This window comes from Vanacampus margaritifer, chromosome 16 (assembly GCF_051991255.1).
Source record: "Vanacampus margaritifer isolate UIUO_Vmar chromosome 16, RoL_Vmar_1.0, whole genome shotgun sequence".
Lineage (NCBI taxonomy): Eukaryota > Metazoa > Chordata > Actinopteri > Syngnathiformes > Syngnathidae > Vanacampus > Vanacampus margaritifer.
The window spans coordinates 19,786,416-19,811,058 of record NC_135447.1 but is presented as its reverse complement, the minus strand read 5'-3'; the positions used below and the strand labels follow the sequence as shown (position 1 = coordinate 19,811,058).

The window sequence follows — 24,643 nt, the reverse complement described above, 5'->3', positions numbered from 1 at the left end:
TTTTCACACACGAGTGGATTTATTCCTAACATTCAAATCTAATACAAACAGCTGGGGTCCCGGGTCCCTATCAATACAATTCTGTACGCCTCTGTCTCAAGCAGCAGACGTAGTCTCATCCGAGTTGCCCCAGTGAATAGTTATACTACACAATATGCAAATCACACAAGACAAAGACATCCTAACATAATTCTATTGGCTATGTGTTACTGCAGTTTTAACTTTAGCTCTCTATGATTGGACGTCCTTTCTTCGCCAAGTTGTTTTCGGGCTGCTTCTGGCTGGAATCTCCCCCAGACTTCTGGCCTTCGGTCTTATCTCGTCCTTGAAGCTGGCTCCTGTTTACTCTGAAGCACTGCATTCTTGTACATCCTTACTCAAACCCTTATTTCCTTTATTCCCATCTTTATATATTCCCTCATTTCCCCTCATGACCTCAGACTACTGAGGTCATCACTCACATACCTTATTTTATTATTAAAGACGAGCTAAAAAACACTAGCCATTAAGCTAAAAATCTATTAAACACGAGCTAAAAAAACACTAAACAATCAAAAATGAATAAACATCAATAAAGATTTCACTCTTATAAAAAATCTATAAAAAACTTCACTTCTAATAAAAAATTACTACAAAACTTTCACTTCTAATAAAAATCTATAAAAAACTTTCACTTCTAATAAAAAATTAATACAAAACTTTCACTTCTAATAAAAATCTATAAAAAACTTTCACTTCTAATAAAAAATTAATACAAAACTTTCACTTCTAATAAAAAATTAATATAAAACTTTCACTCTCTCTCATGGCCGCAGGTCCCTGAGACCACCTTCACATACTTACATCCCGGACTCCCGGAGGGCGACAGCTGTCTCCGCTTCCTGGGGGTCCTTCTGAGGGATCATCATATACTGACCACCCGGCTGTAGTGGCCCCAACGTGCGTTCAATTGTCTTAACAGTCAATGATCTGATACATGGAATACAACAACAGCCGCATAACACCATAATAGCGGAAAACATCGCGATAGACATCAATACTGATGCAATCAAGCTTTTATATTTGCCAAAGACGTTAACCAGTCAGAGTACCAACTGGTGTCCACGCCTGAATGCTCTTTCATTTTATTACTTAGCGTGCGCAGACCCTCCAATGCCTTAGTCAGGCGACCATCAGGAGATGTATTGTTGGGGATCAGAGTACAACACTGGTCCCCAAAAATACCACACACTCCTCCTCTTTCAGCTAACACCATATCTAAACTCATTCTATTTTGGAATGCCATAAGAGACGTGGCTGCTAATTGCTCGTGCACTGCCTGGAGTGCCGAAGTGGTAAAGTTCGCCAATCGTTGGACATTATAGTGGACATAATTAATCCGGTCCACATTTTTGTTTACTGTAATAAACAGAAAAATACTCATCCTGCCGCCACTTGATCCACCAATTTGTATTCATCAGGGACCCCTCTCGGAACTCCAATTGCATCTATGTATGTGGGGTCTCCTGCATTCAACCATTCTTGCATGTCCCTTTTCTTCCTCCCAAGGAAGGGGATTCTTCCCCACTGTCTAACTCCTTCCCAATTTATCCTAGCCATGTCTAATGCTGTCACACTAATTGGCATGATCAGCGTTACTAGGGCGCACTTACCTGAGGCATTGGGGGGAAGCCTATCGTACAACACTCTCTCTCCACACCACAGCCAAACATCAGCCCGAGCGAGAGGTATTCCTGCTGGCAAAGACACATTTTCATTACACCATGACTCCTGGATGTTTCCAATCCCAGGGCCACTCCCATGTAACTTTAGGCAGGTAAAATTTTGTTGTGCAACATGGATGTCAAAAATGGGCTTTTGCTTTTCCATATTTGTCAGTGGAAAGGCCGAATCCAATTGGCTGCACTTTCCTTGGAGAGTGTTGTTATACAGGAAACCAAAGAGACAGGTTTTAGATACAACAGTTGCTGCCATGATTTTCAAAACTGGTCTTGCACCTAAACATACCAAACAATCCTCGTTAGTATTCTTAGCGGCCTGTTCAGCCATCAGGAGCCAATTATTAGTGACCATAAAAATACCTGTGTCGGTTGTTTACACTTCAGATTTAACAGTAGTTGTTGTGTCTGTGTCAGCGTCTTACCACCATCTTGCTCTGCTTCATACCATACCGTTCCATTACAGGAATGATACACCATCACTCGTTCTCCTTTCGTTCCATCACTTCTATCATCCCGCACCATATGTTCAAACGCTAACATAGTCCACACAAAGCACAAGCCTGCAAACAAAATAGTCAATAAAGTTAAACATTTGCATCGTCGTCGTTTTTGTTCAGACACTTCCGAGTCCGATTTTGATGCAATTCTCGCCATCGACACATTCCCTCTCTTGACCTGCCCGTCCGGGCAGTCAATCTTTAAGCTCACCATTGGCAGGCACAAAGTCTGGGGCCGGGCGCAACTGTGAGTAATGGTACCACTTTTGTCCTTTAGTTTCAATTCTCATAATCGCTTGCACCTCATTTGGGAGGCCGTTCAGCATCGCCGTCCTGAACATCATCTCAGCTTCAGGGTAGCTGCCTGGGTGTTTACCTGTGGTCTCAATCCACAGCTCCAATGCCTGAGCATAATGTTGCTCTTTATCGTACATCAAATTTCTGTATTTTTAACGCTGGTTTCTTATTATAGCAGTGTAAATCATTTAAAAACAACATCATCTTAACTCAGAACTATTCATGTCCGGCCGGGCCATGAACAGTCTGAGAAGAGATTTATACTTATACCTTAAATAAACACTGCAGTTCATTTTTAACAACTTGTCTCATGAAAAAATGTCACCCAGGTGTGTCAATGTTCCTTCCACACCTAAATGGCATATTCCATGGGCTCTAGAAATTATACTTTTCAATTGTTTCTGAGATGGAACATACTTACCGTATTTCTGCTATAAGGGTCGTCTTTTGTCATCTTTGTAGAACTTATTTTTTCCAACTCCCATCCTCTTCATTCGCTGCCTGTAAATTCCTCACACCAAACTTCATTCTCACATCAGACTTCCTTTCAACCATACACAGACAGACCAGTCATTCTCACATCAGACTTCCTTTTCAACCATACACAGACAGACCAGTCATTCCCCCATCTGATAAAGATCAATTTTGATCATTTCAGACCTGAATGTGAAAACGGCAGCCGCTTCCAAATTGCTGCTTCAAAGAGGAAAAACAGACACCTTGTGTCCTGTAGATTAAAAAACAACCAAATTGTGACAATTTGGCCAACACCAGAACTATAAAAAGATCTCCAGCTGAGCTAGCCAGGAGCCATAAAAACAAAAGCCTTTGAGGCAAGAGTTTGTAATGTAAATTTGAATCCTGTAGATTAGAAAAACAACCAACTTAAGCAGATGTAAATTAAGATACTGCAGCGGAGGACTTTTAGGGTCAGGAAGAGATGAAAAAAAGATTTAAAATAACCCCATTAATCTATTGCAGGTCACGAATCTTCCAAATATCTGCCATCTCAACTAATAAAAGAAACGAGTTATAATCAGAAAAACAAAACAAAATCCCTACTTTACACCAACCAAAAAGTATTCTTAAAATGCTAACTAACCTCACCTCTTCTACAGCGTAGTGGGGGCTTTGTAAAAACACAGCAGGGAACTTTGCCTTTGTGCATTCCCCGTGGAATCCAAAGATCAGTGCTGTTGAGCTTAATCAAAATTAAAAATTTAACCCGCAAATTTGTCGTAAGTGTTCCATATCTGAGTGAGTCCACTCTGAGAAGCCAAAATTATAAAAGAGAAATGGGAAAAAATAGAAGGCCAAATTCAACAAGCATCAAACAACGGAAAATATAGTATTTAAAGATTAGACTAAATTTTATACTACCCTAATTCACATAAGCTGTTCTCAATTTCCGAAACTGCGTTGCTATAGATCACATTTCCTTTCTGACATAGTACAGAGTGCAAATGTCTACAAACAGAATACAACATACGACCTCAGGCACCAAACTCAGATGATTCCAGAACTTTGAGTCCACAACTGTAGTTCATATTCCTTCCTGTCCTTGTCGATAGCAGTTTATGCAGGGCAAAGTTCAAAGCGGGCACTGGGCTTTGTGTACTGGAGTTCTCAGGAAAAGTTCATCATGACAGAATCGATGGTTATCCTGTCTGCTCAAAAAGTTGCTGGACATTATGCTCAAACAATGCATAAGAGTCATTGAACAGTCACAGGACGAGCGGATTTACAGTGTACCATCCTTTTTGCAGTCCGTGTGGTCACTTCCCCCCCGAAAGTGACCATTGTTCAGTTCGCCTTCCACTCTGAACATCAAGCATAGCAGGAGAATGCTGTTCATTCCATTTCCAGCACTTTTTGGTTGAGTCACCCAAGTGAAACACCTTCCAGTCAAAGATTGAACCTGCCCGAAACATTTATACACTCGGAACAGACAGAGGGAGATGAGATCATAGCAAGAGAACACTGCTTGTTGTCATTCAATTTCCAAGAAAAAATAAAATAAAAAATTCCCCCAAAATATTTTGTTTTCCAAACCCCTAATTTATTCATTTTGTGGTTTTATTTGAATTTGATCACTACACTATAGCAAGTAGTAGTACTATATTTACGCATATGTCTACCATAGACATCTTCATTACGTGTTACCTCAAATTTAAGAAACGTGACATCTGTCAGTCACCCTGGCCACTTGGATGGAAGTCCTTTCGAATTTCAAGGCTCGTCAGACTTCTAGAATGGGACTCAGATAAGGACAAAGGTTAAATAATTTTCACACCTACGAATAAGTTATCAGAGATGCAGGGGAAATATAAAAATCAAAAATGAAAAGTCTATTTCAATTAAAATTTGGTTTTATTACTTATTCAACTATATTACACAGATCTGATTTTAAAAATAATATGATAGTGGCCTGTAGTTAACACCTAGACCTCTATGTCCTTCCGCATAACAGGAACAATTTGATTTAGCCTTAGACGACCCCTGCTATTCACACACACAACAGACTACAAGTCTCCCAAATGGAGACAATGGGAGAGAGGACTAAACTTATCACACCCCCTTTCATTTTTCTTTAGTTTAATTTAATTTTAACAGACAACAGTACAAATCACCACCTTCTTAAAACAGCAGCTCACGGCCCCCATCCTCACAGACCTTTAGTCCCTAATCAAGCGTGGGGGGAAGAGCTTTAAAAATTGTCACAGACAAAGGCAGAATTCTCCCCTACTTTCAAAATATGCAGATTTCCTGCTTACCATTCTTTTTCACCCTTTTTTGAGGACAAAGAATTTTGGAGGGAAAAAATTACTTTCCACCCATCTTTTCTTTCTTTCCTACACTTAAAAATCACTGTCTCAAACAAACTTACACTTCCATTCACTTAACTTCTGCACTTTCCTCATCTCCACAAAGGCAGTGAGGAGAAACAGACCAAACGGCCATTTTGATTTCTAAAATCTCGCTAGAACATCACACAACACACCTTTCCCATTGTCAGAGTCACACAAACAGTCACAAACTCCCTGCAGGCACACAAACAAGGAAAAAAATCACACAATCCACACATGCTCCAAACATTTCACCAACTGGGCTCAACAAACACTCACACACAACCTCCTCAACTTAATTCAGTGTCGTCTCAGTTGTTGAACCACAGACGAACACAAACCACTCCGAAGTGCGCACTCATTTGTAAAATACACCATTTATTCGTCTAATAATAACTTCACCACGTACTTATAGCTCAAAGGTCGACTTATTCGCGCACAATCCATCGCAACGTTACGGCTGCGACACAGACACGTCGCGCACAATTTAAAACAAACAACGAAAAAACGCGTGGCCACAACACACCATGGAGCTTAACAAACAAACAAACGCGTACACTCAACAATTCATTTCTAAGCCAAGAGCTCTCGCTTGGTTCAAATTTTCCCCGCGGGTCATCTTTCACAGTCAACACTTCATCCAATTTATGTTCCAATTTCTTAACAGATGCGGCTGCCCGCAGCTAACTCATCCTTAGCCTTAAAAACAGATTCGCACAGTAGCATCTTACCAAAAACTCCTCTCCTGCGCAAAACTTGTACGCTGGCAGAGCCGCTAGCTTAGCATCAGTTTCCTCATTCTCAAAATCACAATCATCTGCGCAACTTTCACAGAGCTATCCAACGCTAACATTCTAGCACAAACCAACATTTGGCTCACGACCCCACACGTCTAACTTTTCTTCCATTCGAAGAAACTTATAGAAGTGTTTTTCACGGAGGTAATCAGCGTCTGGCGCTGTTTACACAATCAAGTTCCACAAACACACCACATTTTACAACGGTGAGAACCAACCACTATCTTAATTCGTGCGCATTCATACATTTAAAAGAGTTTCATACTTACGTTGACGCTGTGGTGGAAATGCGTCCAGCATCATGACCTCACTGTTCGCTTAGCGACCAATTCTGACTCTCGACCGGAAGTCTATACAAACCTCCTTAGTTACGGTCAATTTTTTCGTCCATAATATGTAGTAATTAGTCGTTTTTAATATTTATAAAGTCAGTGACGTCTCACTTATGATACTACGATATAACAGATCAAAACTATTCTCATTAATCCCCCCAGAAAATTATTATTATTATTTTTTTTTCCAGACAAACACAAACAAGACGAAAACGAAACAGATATTAAATACCTTTTGCGCGACTTCAACAAATATATCCTGGATCTTCACGGCGGCTTCTAACACACAGCCCTCGAACGTAAAAAATTCACGGACGGCTAATATCACACCACGCACCGTCAATAAACGGGCGTTTAACACAGCAGACGTCTTGTGTGTTCAACACAGACCGCTGATAGCACACCACACACAACAGCACTCACTTAAGTGTGATCAACACTTAGCGGCTAATAACACACCTACAATCAACCCAAAAGCCAATCCCCCGTGGTACTCAACCTCTTTCTTTTCCTCTCTTATCGCTGCCAGCGCAGTCGCAATAGTCGCCAATTGGTGAATGCCCCGTCTATCATTCTCTACATCTTCAACTTCTTTTCTGAGTTTATGACGCTTTCGCCATCCAACTCGGCTCTGTTCCTCGTCCATATCTTGAATATTTGCCAACATTCTGCTCTCCTTTTCCTGTAACTGCCGCGCTAACTTCGACATATCCCACGTTCCAGGTTCTCCGCGAAACAATTCATCTCTCTTTAATTTCCGAAACAACTTCTGACACCGTTCTCTTTCCTTCTTAATTCTCTTACTTTCTATTCCACTAATCAACTGTGATTCCAGCTTAGCGTAATGACCATTAATCTCCGACCAGACTTCAGGGGACCCGAGACCCTCATCACACTTTCTCTTATCTGCCATCCTTAAATCCACTCGCACGTGTCCTAATCACTTCTCTTGCAGTTTAATTTTAGTTTTTACATTCACACCGCTTCCACACTGATACGTAAATCCCAGATTTTAAACCGTATCGATACGTAAATCCCAGATTTTACACCGTATCTAACCACGAATAGTTGCGACCTATTCTAGTAGGTAAAGCCCAGATTTTATACCCTACTAATGTCCACACTTTATACGTAAATCCCAGATTTTAAACCGTATCAAACCACGAACAGTTCCAAACTTATTCGAGTAGGTAAATCCCAGATTTTATACCCTACTAACACGTCCCACATTCCTTCCTCTCATAATTTAGCGTTGCCAATGTGCAGAATTTAAACAAAAGGAATCTGCTCACCTTGTTTGAGTATGGGCCCAAGAGGAAAGCCGATCGGACGTGTGGCTTTTTCAGGTTGTCACCTGGTGTGGACTTGGATCCCAGATCCTCGAGTCCCAGACTCTTGTGGTTTTCTCGAAGTCCCAGACTTCTTTTTTACCTCTCTTGCATCACGTCGGCGTCACCATAAATTGTTGGAATTTATTGCTATATTAATATAAACTTAAGTTAATAATCTGACTCCAATTTGTGACCTTACCAAACTATCACTCATCCAACAATAGCATGCTCGTTCTGCAATAGAAAGGTATCAGGAAGCCGGCATTTTCACACACGAGTGGATTTATTCCTAACATTCAAATCTAATACAAACAGCTGGGGTCCCGGGTCCCTATCAATACAATTCTGTACGCCTCTGTCTCAAGCAGCAGACGTAGTCTCATCCGAGTTGCCCCAGTGAATAGTTATACTACACAATATGCAAATCACACAAGACAAAGACATCCTAACATAATTCTATTGGCTATGTGTTACTGCAGTTTTAACTTTAGCTCTCTATGATTGGACGTCCTTTCTTCGCCAAGTTGTTTTCGGGCTGCTTCTGGCTGGAATCTCCCCCAGACTTCTGGCCTTCGGTCTTATCTCGTCCTTGAAGCTGGCTCCTGTTTACTCTGAAGCACTGCATTCTTGTACATCCTTACTCAAGCCCTTATTTCCTTTATTCCCATCTTTATACATTCCATCAGTCTTGATGCTCTCACTTGATGCTGCAGCCATCTCCTCCTCCTCCTCGTCCTCACATGACAACTCCTGAACGGCTTCCTTCTGCTTGTCCTCTTGAAGGCGAATCAAATCCTCTGTGTTGAGGACCTCATTATGGGCAGCAACAAGCTCCTCGACGTCATCTGCATCCACTTCGAGTCCCATATTCTGTCCCATGGAAACAATGTCGTTCACAACAACAGAGTCTTGAGGATCAAATCCTTCAAAGTCCCTCTCAAGGATGCATGCGGGCCACAACTTCTTCCATGCTGCTTTCAAGGTTCGAAAGGTAACATCATGCCAAGCCTTTTCTATCATTTGAACACAATGATTTACATTGAAATGTGATAGGGGATAGGGATAGGTCGGTGTCATTGGTCACACGAAAGCACCGAGTAAATAAAGCCTTAGTGTAAAGCTTCTTGAAGCTTGCGATCACTTGCTGGTCCATGGGCTGCAGGAGGGGGGTTGTGTTGGGAGGGAGGAATTTCACCTTGATGAATTCAAGATCACCTTGAAGTTCCTCCTTCAAATTTGGTGGATGCGCTGGGGCATTGTCAAGGAGAAGAAGACACTTGACAGGGAGTCCTTTCTCCTCGAGATATTTCCTCACTGAAGGAGCGAAAACATCATGCATCCAGTCCATAAACAGGAGACGAGTAACCCAAGCTTTGGTGTTGGACTTCCACATTACAGGAAGCTTGGATCTAACCACCTGGTTTTTCTTGAAGGCCCTTGGGTTTTCTGAGTGATAAACCAACATCGGTTTTATCTTACAGTCGCCACTGGCATTGGCGCACAGCAGGAGGGTTAGCCTATCTTTCATAGGCTTATGCCCAGGGACGGACTTCTCTTCCTGTGTAATGAAAGTCCGGTTAGGCATCTTTTTCCAAAAAAGGCCGGTTTCATCAGCATTAAACACTTGATGAGGAACATAGCCTTCTTCTTCCACCATCTTGAGGAATGATCCCTTGTAAGCTTCGGCAGTTTTAGCGTCAGAACTGGCTGCCTCACCATGACGAATGACACAATGAATCCCTGTACAACGCTTAAAGTTCTCGAACCATCCGTGGCTAGCCTTGAAATCATCAATGGATGATGAACTTCCAGGTTGCCTCTCGATGATATCCGCGTGACGTTGCCGTGCTTTCTCGGCGATAATAGCCTCACTCACACTGTCCCCTGCTAGCTGCTTTTCATTGATCCAAATCAACAGAAGTTTTTCAACCTCTTCTATTGCCTGAGACCGTTGCTTAGACAACACAGAAACACCCTTAGCCACACACGCACCCTTAATAGCTTCCTTGTTCTTAAGGATGGTAGCAATGGTAGACTTAGCGTACTGGTACTGGGACGCTAAGTCACACAAACGCACACCTCGTTCGTGTTTTTCGATGATCTCCTTCTTCTGCTCGACCATAATTTTCTTTAAAGTCTTCTTAGGCTTAACACTAGCCTTTTGTGGGGTCTTTTTCGGTCCCATGGTAGCAAAAGTACACTCCAAAAGTACTCCAAAATGTCTACCGAACACAAACCACGTCCGCACTCAAACAAAGGGGGCGACGAACTGGGACGCCATGAGCGTGCGTCAGCTTCTCGTGATTTCTCGTGTCGCGAGATTTGGTTCGTCCGCCGAGACAAAATGCTCGCGAATTTAATGTTCGTGAGGCGAAAAGTTCGTGAACCGAGGTACCACTGTATTTGATTACTTTATTAAGTGTAAAGTGTATATATATAGCTATATATATATATATATATATATATATATATAGCTATCTCATTCTCCCTCTCTCTGTATATAACTATCTCTCTCTTTGTATATAGCTATCTCTCTCTGTATATAACTATTTTACTCTCTCTTTGTCTTTAGCTATCTCTCTTTTTCTCTCCCTCTGTCTGTCTCTGTATATAGCTATCTCTCTCTTTGTAAACAGCTAACTTTCTCTCAATCTTTCTGTATATAAAAATCTCTCTTTTTCTGTATATAGCTTTCTCTCTCTCTCTCTGTATATAACTATCTATCTATCTCCGTATAGAACTATTTCTCTCTCTTTGTATACAGCTATCTCTCTATTTCTGTATATAGCGTTCTCTCTTTCTGTCTCTTGTCTCTGTATATAGTTAGCTCTCTCTCCCTCTCTGTATAGCTATTTCTCTCTCTCTCTGTCTCTGTTTAGCTATCTCGCTTTTTCACTCTCTGTCTCTGTATATAGCCATCTCTCCGTCTCTGTCTGTCTCTGTATATAGCTCTCTCTCTCTCTGTATATAGCTATCTGTCTGTCTCTCTTTCTCTATCTCTGTTTATATCTATCTCCCTCTCTCTCTGTGTATAGAGCTCGCTCTGTATATAGCTCTTTCTCTCTCTCTGTATATAGCTCTCTCCCTCTCTGTCTCTGTTTAGCTATCTCGCTCTTTCTCCCTCTGTCTCTGTATATAGCCATCTCTCTGTCTCTCTTTCTGTCTGTCTCTGTCTCTCTCTGTGTCTCTCTCTCTTTCTGTATATACCTATCTCTCTCTCTTTTTTTTTCTGGAGAGCTCAGTATTGTTCATTCGGTAATTTTACCGATTTGACATGTCATCATCATTGCTCTCCTTTTTTTTTTTGTATGTGGGTGATTATGTGTGTGTGCGTGCGTGCGAGTGTGTGTGTATTCGTTAGTTTACCTAAAACCTATTTTTAAAAATCCCATACGTTCACCTAAACCGAACACTTCCAGCCAGAGTCGTGAGGCCGTCAGGAGACCCGAAGGACCAAAGAAAAGAAAGGAATGTGAAATCCAGTACCGACCAGACACCACCCACCAGGCCACCAGCCAGAGTCCTTCACCAACCCCAGAGACATCTAAATTCCAACAAGTCAGGGAGACCTCAAGAGACCAAAGAAGAGACTGAGGAAAGGAAGGAAGGACAGACGAAGCAGAGTGAGATCCACAGACACCAGCCTCCACCGATTCAATGACCTGAGGAAGAAGCAGATTGTGTCTGAGTTTCGATAGATGCTGGTGTGGTGGATCTGGCATGCATGAAAATCTCCACCAAGAGGGGAGCCGTCGACCCCTACCAGGACAGAGCAAGCGCAGCACCTCAGGGCCCCCCAGGCCGCGGCAGCGCCAAAGGATGACCCCTGGGCCCTGCAGGGGCCACCAGCCGGAGAGCCAACCCAGGAGCAGGAGCGCCCCCCACTCCGACGCGGCCCACGCCCCCAACCCAACGCAGCAGGACGGGGAACTGCAGGCCCGCCAGGCACCCCTCCGGTCCACAGCCCCCGCTCCCCCCACCACGCCACCCAGCAACCAACAGAGGGGCAGACCCACCCACGCCCAGCCAGGGGGGGACAGCACCTATAGAATTAACCCCTGGCATACAGTGAATCCGAATATTAACCCTTAATGCCCATTGGAGGTGAATCTGCTCGATACTGTTGGCAGCAACTGGGTTCCTGACTATAAAAACACAACCATTAGTTACAAATTGCCAAATACAGAAACATCAATGTAGGTTATCACGATGTGGTGGCTCTCGCTAACAGGCAGAATTAAGTAACCAGAATAAGGTTAAAATATTCTATATACGTAGACCATGTTTCTATAAATTTTGATATTTGGTTTTTATTTGAGGCAGATATTTTTTCCATTAAAATGTGATTTATGAGGAGGTTAGACCATTGGTCGATGTTCAGAGTTTGTTCATTTTTCCAGTTAACAATAATTGTTTTTTTTGCGATAGTAAGGGCTACAAGTGTAGATTGAAATTGTTTATGTGGTAAGTCAGTTGTTGTTCGGTCACCTAGCAAACACAAGTTTGGAGATAAAGGTATCCTACAGTCCAAGATAGCGGGAAGTTTTTCTAAGACTTTAGTCCAGAAATACATAACCGGAGTGCATAACCATAAAGCATGAAAATAAGTGTCTGTAGTGTTTTGTAAACACTGGAGACAAATGTCGGAGTCTGAGAGCCCCATTTTCTTCATCATATATTGAGTAATGTATGTTCTATGAATAATTTTATATTGGATAAGTTGTAAATTTGTGTGTTTTGTCATTTTAAATGCGTTTTCACAAACTTGAATCCAAAAGTCAGATTCCGGAGCTGTAGACAAGTCTGTCTCCCATTTCGAGATGGTAAAGACATTTTATCAGTATATGAAAGTAACATATATTTTTGAAATTTTTTTTGTTGTTGTCGGAGAAAGCTTGGTAATATCTTTAGCTAAAACACGAGGTTGGAGTGTACCCCGAAATGTTGGAATTTGTTTCTTTATCATATTTTTAACTTGTAGATAATGTAAAAAAATTCAGTTTTTTGTTTTATATTTTTGGGTTTTTAAAACAATTATGTTGCTTAATCAATGTTGTAATAAAGAGTAAATCTAGAAGCCTGAGGTTATTACAATCCTTCTGTTCTAGTTCCAGCCAAAAGTTAGTATCTCTGTTGGGTTGTGCCCATAGAATTATATATTGTAGCTTGTTAGCTATATAGTAGTACGTAAAATTTGGTGCCTCTAGACCACCTTTGGATTTACTTTTCTGAAGAGTAAATAGACTAATCTTTGCTTTTGCTTTTTATTCCAGTAAAATTTTGTAACGGCTGAGTCCAACAACTGGAACCAGTTAGCCGTAGGTTTACATGGAATCATTGAGAAAAAATAGTTTATTTTGGGTAAAACTTTCAATTTAATGGTGGCTATTCATCCTATTAGAGAAATAGGAAGATTATTCCAGCGCTCCAAGTCACTATAAATGTTATCCAGAAGTGGAGAAAAGTTTAAATGAATTAAATCAGTTAATTTAGGTGAGATTTTTATGCCTAAGTATTTTAAATTACCTATAGGAAATAAGTAGTGTGGGTCCTGACCATGATTTTGTCCAGTTAATAGAATAATCTGATAACTGTGAGAATTTAGTTATTAAGTTAAATACTTCCCCTAGCGAAGTAGCCGGCTTTTCTAAATAAAGTAAGATGTCATCGGCATATAGATTAATTTTATGTTCTGTTACCCCAGAGTGAATTCCTTGAATCCTTCTTTCCTGGCGTATGGCTAATGCAAGTGGCTCAATAAATATTGCAAATAATAAAGGGGACAGTGGGCATCCCTGTCTTGTGCCTCTCTGTAGAGTAAAACTCTGAGATATAATCCCATTACAGACGCTCCCCTACTTACGAACATTCGTGTTACGAACAACGGTACATACGAACATGTCTGCGTGCATGCGCGCATGTCAAAAAATGTTCGGAAAGAGATGCTGTAAGTTAGATTTTTTATTGCGCACCTTTTTCCGAGTACTGTAGTGCTTCTTTCCGCCGCTAATACCGACGCTTGGCGCTGTGAGAACTCACCCAGCATTGGAGGCTCAGCAACGTGTCGAGGAGGGGGAAGAAGAAGAAACGCCTGTCGCTCATAGATAAAGCCATCGCACTCTTCGAGCAGCAAGACCCAAATATTGAACGTTGCACAAAGGTTGCAAATCAATTGAATGATGCCATACAGTGCTACCGCATCATTTATGATGAAAAAAGAAGAAAACTGTGCAATCGTAGTTAGATTGCTTCTTTCGGCCAGTTTCTAATAAATCCTCCAAGGAAGATACTCATCAACCCTCATCTTCTTCCTACATTGAAGTTACGGAGGAGGAAGTAACTTTTGAAGCCCATTCCAGCGACGACGAAGAACCTCTCATGATATAAAATCATCCTCTTCCTCCTCCTCCTCCTCCTCCATCAAATCCTTAAGCATCGAGTACATCTTCCAAAAGTAAGTTAAACTTCATTTTATTTATCTTATTACGTACATGTACATACTGTGTGTGTCTCTCGCTCTCTCTCTCTAACATATGTAGTACAGTACTGTACGTATTCTCTTTAAACATAAATTATAATACAAAATATAGCACTGAAGCAACTTGCGAACAAATTCACCTTACGAACGATCGCTCGGAACGTAACTCGTTCGTAAGTTGGGGAGCGTCTGTAGTAGTAACTGTAGCTTTGGGAGAATCATATAATACTGACACCCAGTGGATAAATGATTTCCCAAAGCCAAATTTATTTAAAACAGCAAAGAGGAAGGACCAGTTAACTTTGTTGAAAGCTTTTTCTGCATCCAATGATATAATAACTGCCTTTTTATCATGCCGCTGTGACATGCTAATAAGGTTAAAGAGCCTCCTAATATTATTAGTAGAGTGACGATCTTTAATAAAGCCTGTTTGATCGCTATGAATGATTGTCGAGATTACTGTTTCTAGTCTAGATGTGAAAGCCTTAGTGATAATTTTAATATCAGCTTTAATTAGTGAAATCGGACGGTAACTTGATGGAAGGGTAGGGTCTTTTTCTGGCTTTAATAAAAGTTTCATGTAAAAGTAAGTAAAAAGTAAAAGTATTCATGTGTGGGCGTATGTAACCATTAGTTTTGATTTCTGTTACTACTCTTAAGAATAGTGGAGCAAGCATTAACCAGAAGTGCTTAAAAAATATAGCTGGATAACCATCCGGGCCAGGTGCTTTGCCATTAGGCATACTATCTAGAGCACTGTACAACTCGTTTATAGTAAGTGGCGCATCTAACATATCTTAATATTCAGTAGTTAACTGAGATATATTTAAGCTACTGAGGAATGCCTGAATATGCTCAGGGTTAGGCTTGTTAGTTTCTGAGTATAGGTTGCGATAATAGTTGTAAAAAATTTGATTAATTTCTTCTGGTGATTGTGTGCATTCACCAGTTGTCCCTTTAATAGCCGTTTTAAGAGATTTTTCCCGATTGCGTTGAAGTTGGTTTGCAAGAAATTTACCTGATTTGTTATTATATTCAAAGTTGTTGTATCTCAATTGTTGTATTATAAACTCTGTCTTTTTAGTTAGCATATCGTCTAACTGTATTTTTGTATTTTGTAAGTCAGTCCATAATTGGTTATTTGGGTTTATTGCGTACTCATCCGTCAGTTGTTTAATTTTATCTTCCAAGTCTTTTTCTAATTTTTTATCTTGTTTCTTTTTATAAGATGAATATGATATAATTTTACCTCTAATTACTGCTTTCCCAGCTTCCCAGAGAAGAGATGGCGATATGTCAGGAGAGTCATTTATTTCCAAAAAGTCTGCCCACTCTTTTCTTATAATTTTGTCAAACTCTGCGTCGTTTAGCAGTGAGATAATAAAACGCCATGTCGGTGGTGGTTTAAAGGTATAATCAACTTGTAGGGAAAGGGAGACTGGTGCATGGTCGCTAATAATAATATTATTGTATTTTTGTATTATAGTATTTTTGTGACAGTTTTATCAGCAATAGAGTTATTTGTAAGAAAAAAGTAATTCTTGAAAAAGACCGGTGCACAGCGGAAAAGAAGGTAAATTCCTTCTTATTTGGGTTTTTAAGTCTCTAGCTGTCGACGAGGACAAAATCATCCATATATTCCCCTATTACTTTAGTAGATTGTAATCGCCTTATACACATTGTATTATTAGAACGGTCTATTAATGGATTTAAGACTGTGTTAAAGTCTCCTCCTATAATAATAGAGTTTGCTGCTAAATCAAACAGCTGAGAAAAAAAATAATGGAAAAAGGCCGGATCATCATTATTAGGGGCATATAAATTACCAAATGTATATATTTCATTAAATATAGTCACCTGAATAATAATGTATCGGCCCTATCTCCGATATATATATATATATATATATATATATATATATATATATATATATATATATATATAGACCCATCTCTCTCTTAGTATATACTGTAGGTATCTCTCTCTCCCTCTGTATAGCACTCTCTGTCTCCCTCTCTCTTTGTATATAGCTATCTCTCTCTCTCTCTCTCTCTGTATACAGCTATCTCTCTCTATCTCTGTCCATAGCTATCCCTCTCTGTGTCTCTCTCTATATAGCTATTTCTCTATCTATCTCTATCTGTCTGTCTCTGTATATAGCTCTCTCTCTCTATCTGTCTGTGTCTGTATATAGCTCTCTCTCTGTCTCTGTATATAGCTATCTCTCTCTCTCTCTGTCTGTCTCTGTATATAGCTTTCTCTGTCTGTCTCTGTACAGCTATATCTCTTCGTCTCTCTCTCTCTTTGTGGCGACACCCTCCTGCGGGAGATGGCATCGAGCCTATGCAGCTGAAGTGGAGGACCCAAATGCAGGAAGGTAGGAGAGCCACGGCAGGGATGCTGGTAACTTAGTTTTAATAAAAAACAAGGAAACACAAGATCACGCCCGAGGGCGGATAAAACAGTGAGTAGTGTGGGATACGGAGTAGATCCACGGAGAAACGCTACTAGTCAAAGCACTCGTGGTGTCCACAGCGCCTGGAAAGATTGCACCTAGAACGGTAGCAGAATCACGTCAGGTCTTGTGAGTAGCGTCACGGAGTAATAACCCGACACTCCTTGCTGTTTCTGCCAGGCTTTTATCTTGGCCTGATGAGCTAATGGGCAGCAGGTGTGTTTGGCAGGATCCACCCTCCAGCTGTTTCCCCAGCAACTGCAAGGGAAACAGAAACAGCTGACCCCAATCATGACTGTCTCTCTCTCTCTTTGTATATAGCTATCTCTCTCACTCTCCTCTCTCTTTGTAAATAGCTATCTCTCTCTCTCCATCTCAGTTTATTGTAACCTCTCTTTTTCTGCATATAGCTTTCTCTCTCTCTCTCTCTTTCTCTCTATATATATATATCTCCCTCTCTCTGTATATAAGTATCTCTCTTTTTGTATATAGCTATTTCTCTCTCTCTGTATTTACTGTCTGTCTCTGTATATAGCTATCTATCTCTCTCTCTTTGTATCTCTCTCACTCTTTTTTTAAATAGCTATCTCTTTCTCCATCTCTTCATATATAGTAATCTCTATTTTTCTGTTTATAGCTGTCTGTCTCTGTATATATATATAGCTCTCCCTCTCTCTCTGCTTCTTGTCTTTGTATATAGCAATTTCTCTCTTTCCCTCTCTGTCTCTGTATAGCTATCTCTCTGTCTCTTTATATAGCTCTCTCTTTTATCTCTGTCTCCCTCTCTGTATATAGCTATCGCTCTCTCTCTCTGTATATAGCTATCCCTCTCTCCCTCTCTAGAGCTATCTCTCTCTCTGTATATAGCAATCTCTCTCTCTCTCCCTCTCTTTCTTTATATAGCTTTCTCTTTCTCTCTCACTCTCTGTATATAGCTCTCTCTCTCTCTCACTGTCTCTGTATATAGCTCTCTCTTTTTGTATATAGCTATCTCTCTGTCTGTCTCTTGTCTCTGTGTATAGCTATCTCTTTCCCTGTATATAGCTATCTCTCTCCCTCTCTCTCTGTATATAGGTATCCGTCTGTCTCTCTCTTTGTCAATCTGTCTCTGTATATAGCTAGCTCTCTCTCTCTCTGTATATAGTTGTCTCTCTCTCTCTCTCTCTTTGAATAGAGCTATCTCTCTCTCTCTCTGTATAGAGCTATCTCTCTCTCTGCCTCTCTCTGTATAGAGCTATCTCTCTCTCTCTGTATAGAGCTATCTCTCTCTGCCTCTCTCTCTCAATCTGTCTCTGTATATAGCTCCTTCTCTCTCTCTCAGTCTGTCTTTGTATATAGCTATAGCTATCTCTCTTACTGTATCTCTCTGTATAGAGCTATCGCTCCCTCTCCCTTTCTATAGAGCTCTCTCTCTCTCCCTCTCTGTATATAGCTCTCTCTGTCTGTCTCTGTATATAGCTCTATCGCTCACTGTCTCTCTATATAGCGCTCTCTCTCTCTCTCTATATATATATAGCTATCTCTCTTTCTGTCTCTGTGTATAGCTATCTCTCTCTTCCTCTCTGTTTAGCTATCTCTCTCCCTCTATGTCTGTCTCTGTATATAACTTACGCTCTCTCTCCCTCTCTGTCAGTCTCTGAATATAGCTCTCTCTCTCTCGCTGCTTCTTGTCTCTGTATATAACACTCTCTCTCTGTCTCTGTCTAGCTATCTCTGTCTCTTTATATAGCTATCTCTTTTTCTCTCTGTATATAGCTATCCCTCTCTCTCTGTGTCTGTCTCTTGTCTCTGTATATAGCTATCTCTTTCTTCCTCTCTGTATAGCTATATATCTATCTTTTTTTCTCTCTCTGTATATAGCTATCTCTCTCTCTGTCTCTTGTCTCTGTATATAGTGAAGGAATTACCTTTATTTTGTAATTTTTTGCGTGTTCAAATAAATCCAAGATGAGATTCTTGTGAAGAGGGTCCTTGCAAGGTGGATTTATTACAGAGATCTCTGGTCACACAATTGCATATCACCCAAGCAGTGTCATCCAATATGTGTCTCCTTTTTTGCCCACACAGCCTCTTTATTCAAAACATGAGGAAACACCTCTTTCATCCCGTGAGGTACAAAATGAGTTTGTTCGTCCTTGAACTTTTGAAAACCGGATTTCTGACGAACAGGAACTAGACTTCTTAGATAAACATACGAAACATATTAACTTTCTCATGTCTGAGAAATCAGTAGAAAAGATAGCAAGAATGGCAAAAGCATTACTCATCAGGTTATGTTAGGTTAACATAATTACACCTACATCAACAAATCTATAATGAAATGCAAAACAGGTCAAATGTAAAATAAAACAATAAAAATGTTAACAATGTCAACAATAGCTATCTCACTCTCTCCCTCTCTTTGAATATAGTTCTCTCTCTCTCTTTGTATAGAGCTATCTCTCTTTCTCTGTAAATAGGTATCGCTCTCTCTGTCTGTCTGTCTCTGTATATAGCTATCTGTTTTGTGGAAAACACTACTTCATCTTTATATTTTTATGCAGGATCGTGAGTGATCGGCGGTAACAATGAATACACAGAGACTGATTTACTGTGCTAGAATAATTGTCTTTTATTCCCCGCAAACAGCAATTAACACCTGTACTGTGCTAGAATAATCGTACGTTTTATTCCCCGCAAACAGCAATCGACACCTGTACTGTGCTAGAATAATTGTACCTTTTATTCCCCGCAAACAGCAATAAATACAACTCACTTTGCTAGAATAATGGTGCCTTTTATTCCCCGCAAACAGCATTCAACACACTTCAACGTTAAGCAGCATAATATGATCATCATCAGCGCTTACCTTGACACTAGACCGGAGAGCCCATGGTAGAACGAGCTGCAAAACGGCTGGGCAATCGTACGTATTCCACAGCTGACTCTGACCGGACCGTGTGCCGCTCCGTCTTTTATTCGTTAGCGTGGGAAACCGGGCTAGCCAAGCCCTTTCTCAGACACTTTCGAAAACATGTTTTGCAAAGCAGTTATAAGTATAATTATTTCTCTCTCTATGTCCCTCTCTGTATAAATCTCTCTCTCCCTCTCTGTCTCTGTTTAGCTATTGAAAGAGGAATAAAATTATTTGTCCTCTTTGCGTGTTCCAAAACTTGAAGACAGATTTAATGTAAGAAAAAACACCTTTGCAAAAATGATTTTATCTAACAGAGATCTCTGGACATCGTAACATGCTCCAAACTTCACAAAAATAGGTGGAGTGCCGAATGTAGTTCTTCCGTATGTAGAATGGCTTCTTATAGTTAAAAGACCTCCTCTCTTTCATTTGTAGACAAAACATATCTCTGGGTACTTTTCCATGAGCAGTAGCGAAAACAAGGTCAGGTGGGTGTGTGTTCGAGACAGACTCTGTTCAAGGACTAAATGTGTTATATAGTTGAAGGGCATATTGAAAAACAGAATTCTCAGTAAACAGCCGCAGCCGCACTCTCCAGACAAAACATATACACTTTCAAGGCACTTCTCGCATTTTCCCCACAACAAAGTCTCACAAACAAGTTGAACCAGATGTATAGTGACCGTGAGTAATGGCGCAAATAAAGAGTGTATGTGTGTTATTTCAAAGCAGATTCTGTTCTCAAGACCAAAATGTGCGTGTGCAATAAAAGGGAAGGAATTTTAGACCAAACCATGTGTACCAGCTTAAGGTCAAATTATACTGAGGCCAACACCACCTTTGCATCTATAAAATATTTTAACATGGTTAATAAAGAATTAAAATGTTAATAATGTATAACAATGGTTAATATATGAAATTAAGTATTAAAAATGTTATAATATCTAACACTATCTCTTTCTCTCTCTGTATATAGCCATCTGTCTGTCTCTGTATATAGCTTTCTTTTTTATCTCTCTCTCTGTAGAGAGCTATCTTTCTCTCTCTATGTATATATCTGTCTCCCTCTCTATAGAGCTCTCTCTCTCTCTGTGTATAGCAATCTCTCTCTCCCTCTCTGTCTCTTTATATAGCTATCTCTTTCTGTCTAACTGTCTGTATACAGCTCTCTCTCTCTCTGTCTGTCTCTTGTCTCTGTATATAGCTATCATCTCTCTGTGTCTCTCTCTATATATAACTCTCTCTTTCTGTATATAGCTATCTCTCTCTCTCCCTCTCTCTTTGTATATAGTTCTCTCTCTCTCTCTCTGTATATAGTTATCTGTCTCTGTCCATAGCTATCTCTCTCTCTGTCGGTCTTTCTAGATAGCTATTTCTATCTCTCTCTCTGTCTGTCTGTCTGTCTCTGTATTAGCTCACTCTCTCTATCTGTCTGTCTGTATATAGCTCTCTCTCTGTATATAGCTATCTCTTTCTCTCTGTCTGTCTCTGTATATAGCTCTCTCTTTCTCTCTCTGTCTGTCTCTGTGTAGCTATATCTCTTTGTCTCTGTATATAGCTATGTCTTTCTCTCTCGCTCTCTAAATATGTATAGCTATCTCTATATACAAAGAGGTAGTTATATACAGAGAGGGAGAGAGCTATCGCTCTTTTTCTCTCTCTCTGTCTGTCTCTGTATATAGCTATCTCTGTCTGTCTCTGTATATAGCTCTCTCTATCTCTCTCTCTCTGTATATATTGGTCTCCCTCTCTCTTCTTCTCTATAAAGCTATCTCTCTCTCTGTATATAGCAATCTCTCTAACTCTCCCTCTGTCTCTTTATATAGCTGTCTCTTTCTGTCTCACTCTATGTATATAGCTCTCTCTCTCTCTGTCTGTCTCTTGTCTCTGTGTATAGCTATCTCTCTCTCCCTCTCTAAATAGCTATCTCTCTCTTACTGTCCCTCTATATAGCTCTCTCTCTGTACATATATACTGTATATATATTTATAGCTATCTCTCTTTCTGTCTTTTGTCTCTGTATAAGCCTATCCCTCTCTTCCTCTCTGTATAGCTATTTCTCTCTCTCTCTCTTTGTATAGAGCTATCTTTCTCTCTGTATATACTTATCCGTCTGTCTCTCTCTCTCTCTCTCTCTCAATCTGTCTCTATATATAGCTATTTCTCTCTCTGTTTCTGTATACATCTATCTCTCTGTCTGTCTGTCTATGTATACAGGTATCTCTCTGTCTGTCTCTGTATATAACTCTCTCTCTCTCTGTCTGTCTCTTTATATAGCTCTCTCTCTTTGTCTCTGTATATAGCTATCTGTCTCTCTCTGTATATCTATCTATCTCCCTCTCTCTCTCTGTATAGAGCTAGCTATCTCTCTCTCCCTCTCTGTATAACTATCTCTCTCTCTGTTTCCCTCTCTTTGTATATAGCTATCTCTATTTCTCTCTGTCTCTGTATATACAGTAGGTATCTGTCTCTCTGTCTCTGTCCATAGCTATCTCTCTCTGTTTGTTTGTCTGTCTCTCTATATAACTATTTCTCTCTCTCTCTGTTTCTCTGTATATAGCTCACTCTCTCTGTCTGTCTTTGTATATAGCTCTCTCTGTATAGCTATATCTCTTTGTCTCTCTGTATATAGCTATGTCTTTCTCGCTCTCTCTGTCTGTCTCTGTATATAGCTCACTCTCTCTATCTGTCTGTATATAGCTCTCTCTCTCTCTCTCACTGTCTGTCTCTGTATACAGCTCTCTTTCTCTCTGTATAGCTATATCTCTTCGTCTCTCTGTATATAGCTATGTCTTTCTTTCTCTGTATATAGCTTTCTCTCTCTCTCCCTCTCTCTTTGTATATAGTTCTCTCTCTCTCTCTGTATATAGTTATCTGTCTGTCTCTGTCCATAGCTATCTCTCTCTCTGTCTGTCTTTCTAGATAGCTATTTCTATCTCTCTCTCTCTCTGTCTGTCTGTCTCTGTATTAGCTCACTTTATCTGTCTGTCTGTATATAGCTCTCTCTCTGTATATATCTCTTTCTCTGTCTGTCTCTGTATATAGCTCTCTCTTTCCCTCTCTGTGTAGCTATATCTCTTTGTCTCTCTGTATATAGCTATGTCTTTCTCTCTCGCTCTCTAAATATGTATAGCTATCTCTATATACAAAGAGAGGTAGTTATATACAGAGAGGGAGAGAGCTATCGCTCTTTTTCTCTCTCTCTCTGTCTTTGTATATAGCTATCTCTGTCTGTCTCTGTATATAGCTCTCTCTCTATCTCTCTGTATATATTGATCTCCCTCTCTCTTCTTCTCTATAAAGCTATCTCTCTCTCTGTATATAGCAATCTCTCTAACTCTCCCTCTGTCTCTTTATATAGCTGTCTCACTCTCTGTATATAGCTCTCTCTCTCTGTATATAGCTCTCTCTCTCTCTCTGTCTGTCTCTTGTCTCTGTGTATAGCTATCTCTCTCTCCCTCTCTAAATAGCTATCTCTCTCTTACTGTCCCTCTATATAGCTCTCTCTGTACATATATACTGTATATATATTTATAGCTATCTCTCTTTCTGTCTTTTGTCTCTGTATAAGCCTATCCCTCTCTTCCTCTCTGTATAGCTATTTCTCTCTCTCTCTTTGTATAGAGCTATCTTTCTCTCTGTATATACTTATCCGTCTGTCTCTCGCTCTCTCTCTCTCAATCTGTCTCTATATATAGCTATTTCTCTCTCTGTTTCTGTATACATCTATCTCTCTGTCTGTCTGTCTATGTATACAGGTATCTCTCTCTGTCTGTCTGTATATAACTCTCTCTCTCTGTCTCTTTATATAGCTCTCTCTCTTTGTCTCTGTATATAGCTATCTGTCTCTCTCTGTATATCTATCCATCTCCCTCTCTCTCTCTGTATAGAGCTAGCTATCTCTCTCTCCCTCTCTGTATAACTATCTCTCTCTCTGTTTCCCTCTCTTTCTTTGTATATAGCTATCTCTATTTCGCTCTGTCTCTGTATATACAGTAGGTATCCGTCTCTCTGTCTCTGTCCATAGCTATCTCTCTCTGTTTGTTTGTCTGTCTCTCTATATAACTATTTCTCTCTCTCTCTGTTTCTCTGTATATAGCTCACTCTCTCTGTCTGTCTTTGTATATAGCTCTCTCTGTATAGCTATATCTCTTTGTCTCTCTGTATATAGCTATGTCTTTCTCGCTCTCTCTGTCTGTCTCTGTATATAGCTCACTCTCTCTATCTGTCTGTATATAGCTCTCTCTCTCTCTCTCTCACTGTCTGTCTCTGTATACAGCTCTCTTTCTCTCTGTATAGCTATATCTCTTCGTCTCTCTGTATATAGCTATGTCTTTCTTTCTCTGTATATAGCTTTCTCTCTCTCTCCCTCTCTCTTTGTATATAGTTCTCTCTCTCTCTCTGTATATAGTTATCTGTCTGTCTCTGTCCATAGCTATCTCTCTCTCTGTCTGTCTTTCTAGATAGCTATTTCTATCTCTCTCTCTCTCTCTGTCTGTCTGTCTCTGTATTAGCTCACTTTATCTGTCTGTCTGTATATAGCTCTCTCTCTGTATATATCTTTTTCTCTGTCTGTCTCTGTATATAGCTCTCTCTTTCCCTCTCTGTGTAGCTATATCTCTTTGTCTCTCTGTATATAGCTATGTCTTTCTCTCTCGCTCTCTAAATATGTATAGCTATCTCTATATACAAAGAGAGGTAGTTATATACAGAGAGGGAGAGAGCTATCGCTCTTTTTCTCTCTCTCTCTGTCTGTCTCTGTATATAGCTATCTCTGTCTGTCTCTGTATATAGCTCTCTCTCTATCTCTCTGTATATATTGATCTCCCTCTCTCTTCTTCTCTATAAAGCTATCTCTCTCTCTGTATATAGCAATCTCTCTAACTCTCCCTCTGTCTCTTTATATAGCTGTCTCACTCTCTGTATATAGCTCTCTCTCTCTGTATATAGCTCTCTCTCTCTCTGTCTGTCTCTTGTCTCTGTGTATAGCTAT

General features: G+C 40.1%; 1 long non-coding RNA gene across 1 annotated transcript in view; it reads right to left on the bottom strand.

Annotated features, from left to right (window-relative positions):
• Positions 1–24,643, bottom strand: part of LOC144036438 (uncharacterized) — a 25,778-nt gene continuing 1,135 nt past the window's right edge. Inside the window, exons 1-2 of the long non-coding RNA XR_013288643.1 lie at positions 700–24,643; positions 1–607 (exon numbers count right to left, since the gene is read on the bottom strand). The exon at positions 700–24,643 is cut by the window's right edge and continues 1,135 nt beyond it. This is a non-coding gene — a long non-coding RNA (uncharacterized LOC144036438). The remainder of the gene's footprint in view (positions 608–699) is intronic.